Here is a 16,379-nt window from a genome sequence, read left to right on the forward strand (position 1 = left end):
CAACACCAGATGGAGGTGCTAGATGAGGGCTCCCATTTTAGATAAAGTTTTAAAATCACCAGGTAGACGCGGTGAGGGCTGGCAACTGCTACCAAACCTTTTTCCAAAATTGCGCGAGCTGAGTGACAACAAAACAAGATCTAAAGGAGAGTCTAGGAATAGCACCTCGAGGGTGGGCCTCATGCCCCTCTAATTGATTCAACATTGGCACGGGAGAGGCTTGCGGCAACCACCTCTCCCATTTTAGCCGCGATAGGCACGCAAAATTTTTTTTGCTAGAGCGCCAACCACCCACCTCATAGCTATAGAAAATAGGTTGCCATTACATCAACTTTGAAATCATAGAACAGACGCGGTGTAGAATGGCAACCGCTACCAAGTCTCTTCCATAATTGCGTCAGACTAGTGATCGAAGAAGGTGATCTAAGAGAGGGTCCAAGCGTACACATTCATTGGGGGATTCGTGCTGATGGAAAAAATTTATGCAATACCCGAGCAACACTGGATGGAGGTGCTAGACGAGGGCTCCCATTTTAGATCAAGTCTTAAAATCACCAAGTAGACGCGGTGAGGGCTGGCAACCGCAGCCAAACCTTTTTCCAAAATTTCGCCAGCTAAGTGACAAGAAAACATGATCTAAAGGAGAGTCCAGGAATAGCACCCTCGAGGCTAGGCTTCATGCCCCTCTAATTGATTCAACATCGGCATCCACCATTTCAAAATCCGACATATCCATCCACCTTGATAGCGGCGTTGAATCAATGAGGGGGGCACGGGAGAGTCTCGCGACAACCACCTCTCCCATTGTAGCTGTGATAGGAATGCAAAATTTTTTTTGCTAGAGCACCAAGCACCCACCTCATGGCTATAGACAACGGCTCGCCATTAGATCAACTTTGAAATCGCAGAACAAACATGATGTAGAATGGAAACCGCTGCCAAGTCTCTTCCGTAATTGCGTCGGTCGTGTGATTGAAGAAGGTGATATAAGAGAGGGTCCAAGTGTAGGCATTCGTTGGGGGATTCATGTCGATGGCAAAAATTCATGCAATACCCGAGAAACACCGGACGGAGGTGCTAGACGAGGGCTCCCATTTTAGATCAAGTTTTAAAATCACCAAGTAGATGCGGTGAGGGCTAGCAACCGCTGCCAAACCTTTTTCCGAAATTGTGCGGGCTGAGTGACAAGAAAACATGATCTAAAGGAGAGTCGAGGAATAGCACCTCGAGGGTGGGCTTCATGCCCCTCCAATTGATTCAACATCGATGTCCACCATTTCAAAATCTGACATTTCCATCCGCCTTGACACCTGCATTGAATCAATGAGAGGGGCACGGGAGAGGCTCACGGCAACAACCTGTCCTATATAATATATTAGTGCGAGGCTTGCTCTGCATTAGAAATTAGCGAACATTATCAACATCCACCTTAAAAATCCAAATCGTTGAAAATTCTGACCAAACAGCCATCCACGACCCAATTTTTTATGTGGTCATCTAAGGAGCAAAAGATTGTCATCGGTTAGGAGATGTGAATTCATGGAGCCAACGGACTGAAATGGTCATCGAGCTCATCCGATCAACTGGATGAATTTCACCTTGAAGGGGCCCAATCCAAAAGTTTCGAAGGTCATCTCCTGGAACTCTCAAGAACAAGGCCCATCTTACTTGCAAACTCTGCTACTACGCAAACATAGAATGCAATTAAAGAGAAATTGCAAGGCCATCATAGTGGCCTGAGGCCAATGATCCGACTAAGTCAATTTTCTCTTGCAATCACCATGCCGCCATTCACAGAGAGATCTCCCCATTCACTTGTGACGTGATGTACAATCCAAGTGCTAGATGTGAGCTTGCCCTTGAAAGGCCACTTTCCAAGACATCCCCCAATGACACATTGGAACGACAACCATTGTCGAACCATTCCTAATGTTGTGCCGATCGAGTTGGCAGAGAGGAAACCTTAGGGAGCTCTCGTATAGCAATCAGGATGTGCTTTCGTACCCATCTCTCACAAAAATCAATATGTTAGCTGTGAACAAATTTAGAATCCAAGGCTCGTATCCATCATTATCGTCAGCATTGGGTCTATATATTCAAAGGCCACGGAGAGGTTCCAATAAGAGAAGCTCCCCTGCTCGCTCGCACAAACATCCCAAATGCTAGACACATGCTCCCACCCTTAGCATCGCTCTCTAGATTGCCACAATGACACATTGGAATGACAACCGCTGTTGAACAACCCCCAAATTTGTGCCGATGGAGTGAGAAAGAAGAGCAACTTTGGGGAGCAGCGCATAGCAAATGGGCTGCTGCTTCATTCCGCTCTTATATATAGATCTGATGTCGTTGATTTTGTTCAGAATTCGAGGCTGCATTCATCCTTGCTCACACAAGCAATGGATCTTCTCATCAAATGGTCATGGGGAGCTTCCAATTACAAAGGCTCCCTTGTCACCCGTGATGCACAGCCCAACTGCTAGACGACGGCTCGCCCTTTAGATCACTGCCCAGGCAACCACCACAATGGCGCCATTGGAACGATAACCGTTGCCGAACCATTCCAAAATTTTTTTTGCCAAAGAAGTTGTTGTAAAGAGAATGACTCTAGGGAGAGAGCCCTCGCATAGCTAAATTGGGATGGCTTCACGACCCTCCCAATAGAAATGATGCTTGTGCCAATATTCCAAATCCGAATAACGTGTCTTTGTCGAACACCAGCACCGATTCTATTGGGTCAATATCGTCGGCACTGGGTCTATATTCAAAGGCCACGGAGAGGTTTTGATAAGAGAAGCTCCACTGCTCGCTTGCACAAACATCCCCAAATGCTAGAGGCAAGCTCCCACCCTTAGCATCGCTCTCTAGATCATCGTAATGACACATTGGAACAACAAACGCTGTCAAACAACTCCCGAATTTGTGCCGATGGAGTGAGAAACAAGAGCCAGATCGGGTCGACGAAAATGGCTAAGCCAGATCGGGTCGGCCAGCATGGCTCGGCCACCATTTTTCACTGAGAGCTTTCAATATTAAAGCTCCCATGTAGCCGCGATAAGTACACCATGACGAATTGCTAGAGCACCGAGCACCCATAGCAAATTGCCATTATACCAAGCAATGCCGGAGTGCTAGACAAGGGCTCACGTTTAGATCAAGTTTTAAAATCACCAAAAAGACATGCCATGGATCGACAACTGCTACCTCACCTTTTCCAAAATTGAGTCATCAAAAAACATGATCTAAAGGAGAGACAAGGAAAAGCACTGAGATCGCTTCATGCCCCTTTCATTGATTCAACATCAGCATACACCGTTTGAAAACCCAACAATCTGATCTGCCTACACACCAATGTTGAATCAATGAAAGGGGCATGGGAGAGGCTCATGGCAACAACCTCTCCTATATAAGCTATTAGTGCGAAGCTCGCTCTGCATTAGAAATCTGTGATAGCATGGACAACTCCCTTAAAAATCCAATTCAATGAAAAATGTGACCAAATAGCCATCCATGACACCGTTTTTGGAGCTTGCCCATAACGGCTCAGCTAGCATGGCTCGCCCAGAACGGCTCGGCCAGCATGGCTCACCCAGATTGACTCGGTCAGATCGGGTCGACCAGCATGGTGACTTGGTGACTTTGTGAGAGTACTTGGAACTGTCAAGAACAAAGGCCAATCTTACATGCAAACTCTGCTGCTGCGCAAACATAGGTTGCAATTATAGAGAAATTGCAAGGCCGTCATAATGGCCCGAGGCCAATGCTCTGACTACTAAGTCAATTTTCTCTTGCAATTGCCATGCCGTCATTCACAAAGAGATATCCCCATTCACTTGTGATGACGCACAATCCAAGTGCTAGACGCGAGCTCACCCTTGAAAGGCCGTGTTCCAAGACATCCCTATGACACATTGGAACGACAACCGCTATCAAACCATTCCCAAAGTTGTGCTGATTGAGTTGGCACAGAGGCGATCTTAGGGAGCCCTCGCGTAGCAATCGAGAAGTTCTTTCATACCCTTCTCTCACAAAAACCAATGTTAGCTAAACAAATTTAGAATCCAAGGCTCGTATCCATCGATATCGTCGACACTGGGTCTATATTCAAAGGCCACGAAGAGGTTCCGATAAGAGAAGCTCCATTGCTCACTTGCACAAACATCCCCAAATGCTAGACGCAAGCTCTCGCCCTTAGCATCGCTCTCCGGATCACCACAATGACACATTGGAATGAAAACCACTGTCAAACAACTCCTAAATTTGTGCTGATGGAGCGAGAAAGAAGAGCCAAATCGTGTCAATGAAAATAGCTAAGCCAGATCGAGTCGGCCAGCATGGCTCGGCCACCATTTTTCGCTGAGAGCTTTCAATATTAAAGCTCCCATGTAGCCGCGATAAGTACACCATGACAAATTGCTAGAGCACTGAGCACCCATAGCAAATTGCCATTATACCAAGCAACGTTGGAGTGCTAGACAAGGGTTCATGTTTAGATCAAGTTTTAAAATCACCAAAAACACACGCCATGGATCGAAAACCGTTGCCTCACCTTTTCCAAAATTGAGTCATCGAAAAAAATGATCTAAAGGAGAGCCAAGGAAAAGCACCGAGATCGCTTCATGTGCCTTTCATTGATTCAACATTAGCATACACCATTTGAAAACCCAACAATCCGATCCGCCTAGACACCAATGTTGAATCAATGAAAGGGGCATGGGAGAGGCTCGCGACAACAACATCTCCTATATAAGCTATTAGTGTGAGGCTAGCTCTGCATTAGAAATCTGCGATAGCATGGACAACTCCCTTAAATATCCAATTCAATGAAAAATGTGACCAAACAGCCATCCACGATACCGTTTTTGGAGCTCGCCCAGAATGGCTCGGCCAGCATGGCTCACCCAGATCAGCTCGGCCAGCATGGCTCGCCCAGATCGGTTCAGCCAGCATGGTGACTTGGTGACTTGGTGAGAGTACTTGGAACTGTCAAGAAAAAAGGCCAATCTTACATGCAAACTCTGCTGCTGCGCAAACATAGGTTGCAATTATAGAGAAATTGCAAGGCCGTCACAATGGCCCGAGGCCAATGCTCCGACATCTAAGTCAATTTTCTCTTGCAATCGCCATGTCGCTGCTCACAAAGAGATCTCCCCATTCACTTGTGACGACATACAATCCAAGTGCTAGACGCGAGCTCGCCCTTGAAAGGCTGTGTTCCAAGACATCTCGATGACACATTGGAATGAAAACCACTGTCGAACCATTCCCAATGTTGTGCCGATCGAGTTGGCATAGAGGCGATCTTAGGGAGCTCTTGCATAGCAATCGGGAAGTGCTTTCATACCCTTCTCTCACAAAAACCAATGTTAGTTGAACAAATTTAGAATCCAAGGCCCGTATCCATCGATATCGTCGACATTGGGTCTATATTCAAAGGCCACAGACAGGTTCCGATAAGAGAAGCTCCACTGCTCGCTTGCACAAACATCCCCAAATGCTAGATGCAAGCTCTCGCTCTTAGCATCACTCTCTAGATGACCGCAATGACACATTGGAATGACAACCATTGTCGAACAACTCCCAAATTTGTGCCGATGGAGTGAGAAAGAAGATCCAGATTGGGTTGACGAAAATGGCTAAGCCAGATCGGGTCGGCCAGCATGGCTCGCCCAGATCGGGTTGGCCAACATGGCTCAGCCACCATTTTTCATCAAGATCTTTTGATATTAAAGCTTCCATGTAGCCGCGATAAGTATACCATGACAAATTGCTAGAGCGCCGAGCACCCATAATAGCAAATTGCCATTATACCAAGCAACACCGGAGTGCTAGACAAGGGTTCACGTTTAGATCAAGTTTTAAAATCACCAAAAAGACACACCATGGATCAGCAACCACTGCCTCACCTTTTCCAAAATTGAGTCATCTGAAAACATGATCTAAAGGAGAGTCGAGGAAAAGCACTGAGATCGCTTCATGCCCCTTTCATTGATTCAACATCAGCATACACTATTTGAAAACCCAACAATCCGATCTGCCTAGACACCAATGTTGAATCAATGAAAGGGGCATGGGAGAGGCTTGCGGCAACAACCTCTCTGATATAAGCTATTAGTGTGAGGCTCGCTCTGCGATAGCATGCACAACTCCCTTGAAAATCCAATTCAATGAAAAATGTGACCAAACAGTCATCCACGACACCGTTTTTGGAGCTTGGCCAGATCGGGTCGGCCAACATGGCTCACCCAGATCAGCTCGGCCAGAACAGCTTGCCCAGATTGGGTCAGCCAGAATGGCTCACCCACATCAGCTCGCCCAGCATGGCTCGGTCAGAACGGCTCAGCCAGATCGGGTCGGCCAGCATGGCTCACCCAGATTGGCTCGACCTGGCTGGCTCGCGCACCATTTTTCAAGAACACTACCTCCCCTATATAAGCTATTAGTACAAGCCTTACTCTACATCAGAAATGTACATTTAGTGCACAAGTACCTTAAAACCCAATTCAATGAAAAATGTGACCAAACAGCCATCCACGACACCATTTTTGGAGCTCGCCCAGATCGGCTCGGCCAGAATGGCTCGCCCAGATCGGCTCGACCAGCATGGCTCACCTAGATCGGCTCGGCTAGCATGGCTCAGCCAGAATGGCTCGCTCAGATCGGCTCAGCTAGCATGGCTCGCCCAGATCAGCTCAGCCAGGCTGGCTCGCTCACCATTTTTCAAGCACACTACCTCCCCTATATAAGCTATTAGTGCAAGCCTTACTCTACATCAGAAATGTACATTCAGTGTACAAGTACCTTAAAACCCAATTCAATGAAAAATATGACCAAACAGCCATCAACGACAGCGTTTTTGGAGCTCGGACAGATTGGCTTGGCCAGCATGGCTCGCCCAGATCGGCTTAGCCAGCATGGCTCGGCCAGATCCAACCTGGCTCGCCCACCATTTTTCAAGCACACTACCTCCCCTATATAAGCTATTAGTGCAAGCCTTACTCTACATCAAAAATGTACATTCAATGCACAAGTACCTTAAAACCCAATTCAATGAAAAATGTGACCGAATAGCCATCCACAACCCCATTTTTCATGAGGTTGTCAATGGAGACAAAGATTGGCATTGTTTAGGCGATTTCATTGCATCAATCAAGGGGGTAAATTGATCAATTTTTGGAGACTGACTAGAATGGCTCGATGACCATTTTATATCAGAAGCTACCCAATTTGAGAATTATGACTCAAGTAGAATGGCTCAGGTACCCATTTTACGAACTTAAAGAGTCAACTTGGTGGGTCAACCTGGTAGGGTGACTTGATGAACAAAATTAAAGAGTCGACTTGGTGAGAGTACTTGGTGGGCCGACCTCGCAAGGTGACTTGATGAAATAACTTAAAGAGTCGACTTGGTGAGAGTACTCGGTGGGCTGCCCTGGTCACGTGACTTGATGAACGAACTTAAAGAGTCGACTTGGTGGGCCGACTTGGTCGAGTGACTTGATGAACGAACTTAAAGAGTCAACTCGGTGGGTCGAACTAGCAGGATGACTTGGTGAAAGTACTTGGTGGGCTGACCTGGTAGGTTGACTCGATGAACGAACTTAGAGAGTCGACTTTGCGAGAGTGCTTGGTGGGCAAACTGGTGGGGTGACTTGATGAACGTACTTAAAGAGTCAACTTGGTGAGAGAACTTGGTGGGCCAAGCTGGAAGGGTGAATCGATGAACGAACCTAAAGAGTCAACTTTGTGAGAGTACTTGGTGGGCCAACCTGGCGGGGTGACTTGATGACCGAACTTAAAGGGTCGACTTGGTGAGAGTAATTGTTGGGCCGACCTGGCGGTGCAACTTGATGAATGAACTTAGAGAGTCGACTTTGTGAGAGTACTTGGTGGGGTGACTTGATGAACAAACCTAAAGATTCGACCTGGTGAGAGTACTTGGTGGGCCAACCTGGTAGGGTGACTTGATGAGCCAACTTAAAGAGTCAACTTGGTGAGAGTACTTGGCGGGGTGACCTGGCGGGGTAACTTGATAAACGAACTTAAAGAGTCGACCTTGTGGGCCGACTTGGCAGAGTGACTTCATGAACGAACTTAAAGAGTCCACTTGGTGGGCCAACTTGGTGAGGTGACTTGATGAATGAACTTAAAGAGTCGACTTGGTGAGAGTAATTTGTGGGCTGACCTGGTGGGGTAACTTGATGAATGAACTTAAAGAGTCAACTTGGTGGGGTGACTTTATGAACGCACTTGAAGGGTCGACTTGGTGGGGTGACTCTATCGACGGACCTAAAGAGTTGACTTGGTGAGAGTACTTGGTGGGGCGACTTGATGAACAAACTTAAAGTGTCAACTTGGTGAGAGTACTTGGTGGGGTGACTTGATGAGCGCACTTGAAGAATTGACTTGGTTAGAGTACTTGGTGGGGTGACTTGATGAACGGACTCAAAGATTCGACTTGCTGAGAGTACTTGGTGGCTCGACTTGATGAGCAGACTTAAAGAGTCCACTTGGTGAGAGTACTTGGCAGGGTGAACTAATGAATGGACTTAAATAATAGACTTGGTGGGAGTACTTGGTTGGTCAAACTGGTGGGGTGACTTGATGAACGGACATAAAGAGTCAACTTGGTGGGAGTACTTGGTTGGTCGAACTGGTACTTGTTCTGGTGACTTGATGAATGGACTTAAAGAATCAACTTGGTGGGGTCACTTGATGAAAGGACTTAAAGAATTGACTTGGTGAGAGTACTTGGTGGGGTGACTTGATGAAAGAACTTAAAGGGTCGACTTGGTAGGGTGACTTGGTGAATGGACTTGAAGAGTCAACTTGGTGGGGTGACTTGATGAAAGGACTTAAAGAGTCGACTTGGTGAGAGTACTTGGTGGGGCGACTTGATGAACAAACTTAAAGGGTTGACTTGGTGGGGTGACTTGATCAACACACTTGAAGGGTTGAGTTGGTGGGGTGACTTGATGAACGGACCTAAAGAGTTGACCGAGTGAGCGTACTTGGTGGGGTGACTTGATGAACAGAGTTAAAGAGTAGACTTGGTGAGAGTACTTGGTCGGGTGACTTGATGAACGCACTTGAAGAATCGACTTGGTTAGAGTACTTGGTGGGGTGACTTGATGAACGAACTTAAAGAGTCGACTTGGTGGGCCAACCTGGCAGGGTGACTTGATGAACGAACTTAGAGAGTCAACTTAGTGAGAGTACTTGGTGACTTGGTGGGCCGACCTGGCCGAGTGACTTGATGAGTGAACTAAAAGAGTCCACTTGGTGGTCCGACCTGGCGGGGTGACTTGATGAATGAACCTTAAGAGTCGACTTGGTGAGAGTACTTGGTGGGCAGACATAGCGGGGTGATTTGATGAACGAACTTAAAGAGTCGACTTGGTGAGAGTACTTGGTGGGGTGACTTAATGAACGAACCTAAAGAGTCGACTTGGTGGGCTGACTTGGCAGGGTGACTTGATGAACGAACTTAAAGAGTCGACTTGGTGGGCCGACCTGGCAGGGTGACTTGATGAACAAACTTAAAGAGTTGACTTGGTGAGAGTACTTGCTGGGCCGACCTGGCAAGGTGACTTGATGAACTAACTTAAAGAGTTGAATTGGTGGGGTGACTTGATGAACGAACTTGAAGGGTTGACTTTGTGGGGTGACTCTATGAATGGACCTAAAGAGTTGACTTGGTGAGAGCACTAGGTGGGGTGACTTGATGAACAGACTCAAAGAGTCGACTTGGTGAGAGTACTTGGTGGCTCGACTTGATGAGCGCACTTGAAGAATTAACTTGGTCAGAGTACTTGGTGGGGTGACTTGATGGATGGACTCAAAGAGTCAACTTGCTGAGAGTACTTGGTTGCTCGACTTGATGAGCAGACTAAAAGAGTCCACTTGGTGAGAGTACTTGGCGGGGTGAACTGATGAACAGACTTAAATAATCGACTTGGTGGGAGTACTTGGTTGGCCAAATTAGAGGGGTGACTTGATGAATGGACATAAAGAGTCGACTTTGTGAGAGTACTTTTACTAGTTCAGGTGACTTGATGAACGGACTTAAAGAGTCGACTTGGTGGGGTGACTTGATGAAAGGACTTAAAGATTCAACTTGGTGGGGTGACTTGATGAAAGGACTTAAAGAGTCGACTTGGTGAGAATACTTGGTGGGGCGACTTGATGAACAGACTTAAAGGGTCGACTTGGTTAGAGTACTTGTTCTGGTGACTTGATGAACGGACTTGAAGAGTCGACTTGGTGGGTTGACTTGATGAAAGGACTTAAAGAGTCGACTTGGTGAGAGTACTTGGTGGGGCGACTTGATGAACAGACTTAAAGGGTCAACTTGGTTAGAGTACTTATTCTAGTGAGTTGATGAATGGACTTGAAGAGTCGACTTGGTGGGGTAACCTGATTTAAGGACTTAAAGAGTTGACTTGGTGAGAGTACTTGGTGGGGCGACTTGATGAACGGACTTAAAGGGTCAACTTGGTAGGGTGACTTGATGAACGGACCTAAAGAGTTGACTTGGTGAGAGTACTTGGTGGGGTGAACTGATGAACAGACTTAAAGAGTCAACTTGGTGGGCCAACCTTGTGGGGTGACTTGATGAATGGACTTATAGAGTCGACTTGGTGAGAGTACTTGTTCTGGTGACTTGATGAACAGACTTAAAGAGTCAGCTTGGTGGGGTGACTTGATGAAAGGACTTAAAGAGTCGACTTGGTGGGGTGACTTGATGAACAAACTTAAAGGGTCGACTTTGCGGGGTGACTTGATGAACGGACCTAAAGAGTTGACTTGGTGAGAGTACTCGGTGGGGTGACCTGATGAACAAACTTAGAGAGTTGACTTGGTGGGCCGACCTATTTGGGTGACTTCGTAAACAGACTTAAAGAGTCGACTTGGTGGGAGTACTTGGTGGGGTGACTTGATGAATGAACTTAAAGAGTCGACTTGGTGGGTCAAACTAGCAGGGTGACTTGGTGAGAGTACTTGGTGGGCTAACCTGGCAGGGTGACTTGATGAACGAACTTAGAGAGTCAAATTTGTGAGAGTACTTGGTGGGTCAAACTAGCGGGGTGACTTGATGAACGAACTTAAAGAGTTGACTTGGTGAGAGAACGTGGTGGGCTGAGCTGGTGGGGTGAATTGATGAACAAACCTAAAGAGTCGACTTTGTGAGAGTACTTGGTGGGCCGACCTGGCAGGGTGACTTGATGACCGAACTTAAAGGGTCGACTTGGTGAGAGTACTTGGTGGGCCGACCTGGCAGAGCAACTTGATGAACGAACTTAAAGAGTCGACTTGGTGAGAGTAGTTGGTGGGCTGACCTGGTGGGGTGACTTGATGAACGAACTTAAAGAGTCGACTTGGTGGGCCGACATTGCAGAGTGACTTTATGAACGAACTTAAAGAGTCCACTTGGTGGGCCGACCTAGCAGGTTGACTTGATGAACAAACTTAAAGAGTCGACTTGGTGAGAGTAATTTGTGGGCTGACCTGGCAGGGTGACTTGATGACTGAACTTAAAGAGTCGACTTGGTGGGGTGACTTGATGAATTCACTTGAAGGGTTGACTTGGTGGGGTGACTCTATGAATGGACCTAAAGAGTTTACTTGGTGAGAGTGCTTGGTGGGGTGACTTGATGAAAGGACTTAAAGAGTCGACTTGGTGAGAGTACTTGGTGGGTCGACTTGATGAACACACTTGAAGAATCGACTTGGTTAGAGTACTTGGTGGGGTGACTTGATGAAGAGACTCAAAGAGTCTACTTGGTGAGAGTACTTGGTGGCTCGACTTGATGAGCAGACTTAAAGAGTGAACTTGGTGAGAGTACTTGGTGGGGTGAACTGATGAACAGACTTAAAGAGTCGACTTGGTGGGCCGACCTGGTGGGGTGACTTTATGGATGGACTTAAAGAGTGAACTTGGTTAGAGTACTTGTTCTAGTGACTTGATGAACGGACTTGAAGAGTTGACTTGGTGGGGTGACTTGATGAAAGGACTTAAAGAGTCGACTTGGTGAGAGTACTTGGTGGGGCAACTTGATGAACGGACTTAAAGGGTCAACTTGGCGGGGTGACTTGATGAATGAACTTAAAGGTGGGAGTACTTGGGACTCAAAGAGTCAGCTTGGTGAGGTGACTTGATGAAAGGACTTAAAGAGTCAACTTGGCGGGGTGACTTGATGAACGAACTTAAAGGGTCGACTTTGTGGGGTGACTCGATGAACGGACCTAAAGAGTTGACTTGGCAAGAGTACTCGGTGGGATGACCTGATGAACAGACTTAGAGAGTCGACTTGGTGAGAGTACTTGGTGGGCCGACCTGGTTGGGTGACTTCGTGAACTGACTTAAAGAGTCGACTTGGTGGGGTGACTTGATGAATGGACTTCAAGGGTCAACTTGGCAAGGTGACTTGATGAACGGTCCTAAAGAGTTGACTTGGTGAGAGTACTTGGTGTGGTGACTTGATGAACAGACTTAAAGAGTCAAATTGGTGAGAGTACTTGGTGGGGTAAGTTGATGAACATAGTTAAAGAGTCGACTTGGTGAGAGTACTTGGTCGGGTGACTTGATGAACACACTTGAAGAATCGACTTGGTTAGAGTACTTGGTGGGGTGACTTGATGAGCAAACTTAAAGATTCAACTTGGTGGGCCGACCTGGCGGGGTGACTTGATGAACGAACTTAGAGAGTCAACTTGGTGAGAGTACTTGGTGACTTGGTGGGCCAACCTGGCCGGGTGACTTGATGAACAAACTTAAAGAGTCGACTTGGTGAGAGTACTCAGTGGGCTGACCTCGTCATGTGACTTGATGAATGAACTTAAAGAGTCGACTTGGTGGGCTGACTTGGCCGAGTGACTTGATGAACAAACTTAAAGAGTTGACTTGGTGGGTCAAACTAGCGGGGTGACTTGGTGGCCTGACCTGGCAGGGTGACTTGATGAATGAACTTAGAGAGTCGACTTTGTGAGAGTACTTGGTGGGTCAAACTTGCGGGGTGCCTTGATGAACGAACTTAAAGAGTCAACCTGGTGAGAGAACTTGGTGGGCCGAGCTGGTGGGGTGAATTGATGAACGAACCTAAAGAGTCGAATTTGTGACAGTACTTGGTGGGCCGACCTGGCAGGGTGACTTGATGACCGAACTTAAATGGTCAACTTGGTGAGAGCACTTGGCGGGCCGACTTGGCAGAGTGACTTGATGAACGAGTCGACATGGTGAGAGTACTTGGAGGGGTGACTTGATGAACAAACCTAAAGAGTCAACTTGGTGAGAGTACTCGGTGGGCCGACCTGGCAGGGTGACTTGGTGAGAAAACTTAAAGAGTGGACTTGGTGAGAGTAGTTGGTGCGCTAACCTGGTGGGGTTACTTGATGAACGAACTTAAAGAGTCGACTTGCTGGCCCGACTTGGCAGAGTGACTTCATGAACGAACTTAAAGAGTTGACTTGGTTAGAGTACTTGGCGGGGTGAACTGATGAACGGACTTAAAGAGTCGACTTGGTGGGCCGACCTGGTGGGGTGACTTTATGAATGGACTTATAGAGTCAACTTGGTGAGAGTAGTTGTTCTGGTGACTTGATGAACGGACTTGAAGAGTCGGCTTGGTGGGGTGACTTGATGAAAGGACTTAAAGAGTCGACTTTGTGGGGTGACTTGATGAAAAAACTTAAAGGGTTGACTTTGCGGGGTGACTCGATGAATGGACCTAAAGAGTTGACTTGGCAAGAGTACTCGGTGGGGTGACCTGATGAACAAACTTAGAGAGTTGACTTGGTGAGAGTACTTGGTGGGCCAACCTGGTTGGGTGACTTCGTGAACTGACTTAAAGAGTCGACTTGGTGGGGTGACTTGATGAACGAACTTCAAGGGTCGACTTGCCAAGGTGACTTGATGAACGGTCCTAAAGAGTTGACTTGGTGAGAGTACTTGGTGTGGTGACTTGATGAACAGACTTAAAGAGTCAAATTGGTGAGAGTACTTGGTGGGGTGACTTGATGAACATAGTTAAAGAGTCGACTTGGTGAGAGTACTTGGTCGGGTGACTTGATGAACGCATTTGAAGAATCAACTTGGTTAGAGTACTTGGTGGGGTGACTTGATGAACGAACTTAAAGATTCGACTTGGTGGGCCGACCTGGCGGGGTGACTTGATGAATGAACTTAGAGAGTCGACTTGGTGATTTGGTGGGCTGACCTAGTCGGGTGACTTGATGAACAAACTTAAAGAGTCAACTTGGTGAGAGTACTCGGTGGGCTAACCTGGTCACGTGACTTGATGAACAAACTTAAAGAGTCGACTTGGTGGGTCAAACTAGCGGGGTGACTTGGTGAGAGTACTTGGTGGGCTGACCTGGTAGGGTGACTTGATGAAAAAACTTAGAGAGTCAACTTTGTGAGAGTACTTGGTGGGTCAAACTGGTGGGGTGACTTGATGAATAAACTTAAAGAGTTGACCTGGTGAGAGAACTTGGTGGGCCGAGCTGGCGGGGTGAATTGATGAACGAACCTAAAGAGTCAACTTTGTGAGAGTACTTGGTGGGCCGACCTAACCGGGTGACTTGATGACCGAACTTAAAGGGTTGACTTGGTGAGAGTACTTGGTGGGCCAACTTGGCAGAGTGACTTGATGAACAAACTTAGAGAGTCGACTTTGTGAGAGTACTTGGTGGGGTGACTTGATGAACAAACCTAAAGAGTCGACCTGGTGAGAGTACTTGGTGGGTTGACTTGGCGTGGTGACTTGATGGGAAAACTTAAAGAGTCGACTTGGTGAGAGTACTTGGTGGGGTGACCTGGCGGGGTGACTTGATGAACGAACTTAAAGAGTCAACCTTGTGGGCCGACTTGGAAGAGTGACTTCATGAATGAACTTAAAGAGACCACTTAGTGGGCTGACCTGGTGGGGTGACTTGATGAACGAACTTAAAGAGTCGACTTGGTGAGAGTAATTTGTGGGCTGACCTGGTGGGGTGACTTGATGAATGAACTTAAAGAGTCAACTTGGTGGGGTGACTTGATGAACGCACTTGAAGGGTCAACTTGGTGGGGTGACTCTATCAACAGACCTAAAGAGTTGACTTGGTGAGAGTACTTGGTGGGGTGACTTGATGAAAGGACTTAAAGAGTCGACTTGGTGAGAGTACTTGGTGGGGCGACTTGATGAACGCAATTGAAGAATCAACTTGTTTAGAATACTTGGTGGGGCGACTTGATGAACGAACTCAAAGAGTCGACTTGGTGAGAATACTTGGTGGCTCGACTTGATGAGCAGACTTAAAGAGTCAACTTGGTGAGAGTGGGCCTAATGGGGCAAGGTGGTGAGTGGGCCTAACGGGGCGAGTTGGTGGGGCAACTTGGCAAGTGGAATTAGAGAGACAACATGGTGAGGTGACTCAGCAAGTTGGTTCGTTGAGATGACATGGTGAGCTGACTTGGCGAGTTGACCTAGCAAGCGAACTTAAAGAGTCAACTTGGCAATGTACTCGAGTCGACTTGGTGAGGCAACCTGGCGAGCGGGCTCAAAGAGTCAACATGGTGAGGTGACTCATTGAGTCAACATGGTGAGGTGACTCATGGTGAGGAGCTATCCTTGAGGCGACTTGATGGGCCTACTTGATTAGTCGACTTGGTGAGCTGACCTGACGAGTTGACACGGTGAGCTGGCTTAAAGAGGCGACGACTTGGTGGGGTAACTCGGCAAGCCAACTTATCGAGGTGAGATGGTGAGTCAACTTGGTGAGCTAACTTGGTGAGCGCACTTAAAGAGTCAACTTCGTGACGTGACTCAACGAGTTAGCTTGCTGATGTGACTTGGGTGGGACGACCTGGGGAGCGAACTTAAAGAGGCGACTTGGGCGGGCTGACTCGGTGAGCGAACTTAAAGAGGTGACTTGGCAACGTACTTGAACAACCGACTTGGTGAGCTGACATGGTGAGTGGGCTTAGAGAAGCAACTTGGTGGGACAACTTGGTGAGCACACTTGCTGGGGCAAGGTGGTAAAATGACTAGGTAATTCAACTTGGTGAGCTGACTTAGGGATCTAACTTGGTGAGTGAACTTAAGGGGTCGACTTGGTGAGGCAACCTAAATAGTCGACTTGGTGAGCTGACTTGGGGAGCCGACATGGTGAGCGGTCTTAAAGAAGAGGCAACCTGGTGAGGCGAGATGGTAAGTCATCTTGGTGAGCCAGCTTGACGAGCTGTGAGAAGACTTAAAGAGTCAATTATTGATTTGGCAAAGACCACATGGTCAGATGACTTGGTGAGCCGACCTGGCTAGCAAAATTGGCAAGCAAACTTATAGAATCGACTTGCTATCCCCAGCCAGGATCGCACGCCTAGGTCGACCCAACTTGGG

This window comes from Cupressus sempervirens, chromosome 2 (genome assembly GCF_028749045.1).
Source record: "Cupressus sempervirens isolate cs-2001-9-10 chromosome 2, ASM2874904v1, whole genome shotgun sequence".
NCBI lineage: Eukaryota > Viridiplantae > Streptophyta > Pinopsida > Cupressales > Cupressaceae > Cupressus > Cupressus sempervirens.